The sequence below is a fragment of the Tasmannia lanceolata genome, unplaced genomic scaffold (genome assembly GCF_043159265.1).
Source record: "Tasmannia lanceolata isolate RefF3 unplaced genomic scaffold, GAP_Taslan_0.1 ptg000013l, whole genome shotgun sequence".
NCBI classification, from domain to species: Eukaryota; Viridiplantae; Streptophyta; class Magnoliopsida; order Canellales; family Winteraceae; genus Tasmannia; species Tasmannia lanceolata.
In genome coordinates this window covers 25787308-25790268 of record NW_027518690.1, presented here as the reverse complement: position 1 = coordinate 25790268, position 2961 = coordinate 25787308, and positions in this window count along the sequence as shown.

Here is a 2961-nt window from a genome sequence, read left to right as displayed (position 1 = left end):
GTTCTGTTAAAAGGATTCACAGATGCCAATTGGTTAACTGAGCATGTTGATCATTCATCAACGAGTGGATGGATATTCACTTTTGATGGGGGACCTATCTCCTAGGCTTCTAAGAAGCAGACATGCATAACTACTTCCACCATGGAAGCAGAGTTCATTGCATTGGCTTCTTGTTGTAAAAAAGCAGAGTGGTTGAGGAATTTGCTGATAGAAATTCCTATTTGGCCTAAACCTATGCCATTGATATATATACATTGTGATAGTCAAACCACACTATCAAGGGCATATAATCATGTATACAAAGGCAAGTCCAGACATATTGGACTTAGGCATAATGTTATCAAGCAGTTACTTACTGATGGAGTAGTAACTATAGATTATGTGAGATCAAGTTAAAACTTGGCTGATCCATTAACTAAAGGTCTTGTAAGAGATTTGGTGTTAAAGACATCAATGGAGATGGATCTCAAGCCAATAACTAATGATCACCAATGATGGAAACTCAATGCTTGAAGAGACATCAAGTCTTGAGTTCAATGAGCCCAAGTACATCATATCGAGTGATTGCAAGCACTATAATACATGCTATTTTCATCCCAAGGTAAAAGTGCTTGGTACCTGTAATGTGTAACGGAGGAGGATGAGCAATTGGCTCTTAATAAGCTCGTAACAGGATGTTAGGGTGCTATAGTTACAGGGGCACTCGTAAGCCTACCTATGTGAGTGTGAAGGTGATGCTGGTTTCTATGAGACTTGGCTAGTCTCTAGAGCACTTATGAAGCCGAGATACAGACACAGGGTCAATACATGTGTCGGCTCTTAAAAACTACCTACAAAGATGAAATCTTATGTGTGAAGTTGTGTCTGGTTAGCCGTATAGAATAGTTAGTTCAAAGATACGTCTACTATGTAATTCTGGCTAACTTTGATATGTCATCACTAAGTGAAGGTTCAAATCGTCAAATACCTTCATCTATGCATAAAATTTTCAAGCCTTATGAGAAAGCTATTTTCATTTTTGAAAATGGTGGGGGATTGTTAGAGATTTTCAAAATGCAAAGTGGTATTTGAAAATTAAAATGGTTTTACAAGTTTTTAATTTTAAATATAAAAATAATTTTCAGATAGGGCCAGTCGACCAGGGTATCCCGAGCGACCGCGGATTGGTTACTGGAAACTTGAATAATTTCCAGGAAGGTGTCAGAGGTCGACCGCGGAAGGCCCGGTTGACCGCGGTTCTTTGGATCGAGAAAAAATAATGAAACAGAAGCATGTCGGCGGGCGACCGCGTAGGCCCGGTCGACTGCGGATGTTCGAAAAACTATCCGTTGGGGGAAAATAGACATGGCTTTTCACTTCTGTTTTTTAACCTTTCTTCATGTCTTTTGCTTCCCAACAGTCATTGATATTTTTCAAACACAAGGGACACTTTTTTGGATGATCCAAAACACTTAAATTACAAAGAGTTGTGATCGGATGGTTATTATTCAAACCAATCCAAGGAATGTTTTGAAGAGATGCTTCTCTTATTGAATAGACATCTAGTGTTCTACAAAAAGAGCAACCTGTCTTTTCATAAAAAGAGAAAAACAGTTATTGCTGTAGTTTTCTTCTCTCTCTAGCAATCTCTCTCTCACTTGCATTTTGAAAGTTAAATTTTGTTCCTAAAACAGAGCACTAAAATCTGTTTTCTGCAGAAACAGTTTTAGTGAATTTTCTCTAAGGCTTGAAGTTTTTTAAATCTTCTTTCTTATATCCTTGATTGAAGGACATTCCCACCAACAAGAAGCATGTAGCAGTAGAGTAGGTTCAAGAGGAGTTGGAACTGATGAGGTTGAAGAAGCCCTGAGAGAGGCTGGAGCACAACCTGAGTTGCCAGAGCACCATGAGGATATCCCTGCTACGGAGATCAGGGATCCTATGAGCAGCTTATTCGGGAGATGGGACAGATGAGGACCGAGCTGGGTCACCTTTCCACTAGTTTTGTTCAGGCCGAAATTTAGAGGGCCACCGAACAGGCACAACTGATGGAGGTACTGGCTGCTTGGGGTGATTGCATTAAGAAATCTATTACAACGGAATTAGTTTCCGCAGAGGCGCAAATTCATCGTAAAGAGAGCGACATAGTTCGTGCCTCATCTCGCCCCATTGAAAAGGATTCCTTAACTCATCTATTTTCTGTTTCCACAGAAATCAGATATGCCATATTTCAATTTTGGAGGAAAAGTCTTCAACATGAAAGAGTTGAGAGGTGAGGGTGAGGAGCATGGAAAGCTCCAAAAAATTAGAAAAACGAAAAATGAATTCTAAATAGGTATTTTCTTTTCACTAGTTTTTAGGATTTTTTTTATACAATCTCTACTCTTACCTACGCAACTCTCTCTCTCTCTCTCTCTCTCTCTCTCTCTCTCTCTCATAGTTGGGCCAATGAATATTCCATAGAATAATTTTTCATGGTTGCCAAAAATGGCCTAAAAGTTTAAAAGAAGAATAAAAAATTCAAGATTACTTTTATTGTTTTTCAATAATTTAGAAAAGGGAAATGATATCAGTACTACTTGATATTTTGGCTAAAGCTTCTTGTCTTTTAGTACTTAAATGACGGTCAAAAGGTTATTACTAGGGCTGCAACAAGGTCGGGTTGGGCCAGGTTTTTCAAAACCCTAGCCCAACCCTGGATCCCATTATCTTGGCCTTGGCTCGCCTGACCCTGAGTCAGGACCAGAAGACCTCAACCCAATGCCGCCCTGCAGGGCTCAGCGCGGTCTTGGCCCGCCCTGATTGGCCCTGATTGGGTCGGGCCGGCCCTTATTGACCCTAGTGGAAATACATTGCTGTCCATAATATAAAAGCGTTATAAGGTGTGTGACTGTGTAGTCCAGTATTTTTCAAAAAGTACCGTACAAGCCACTTCATAGGATGATCCAAACCGTTCATTTGTTGGGCCACAACATAAATAGG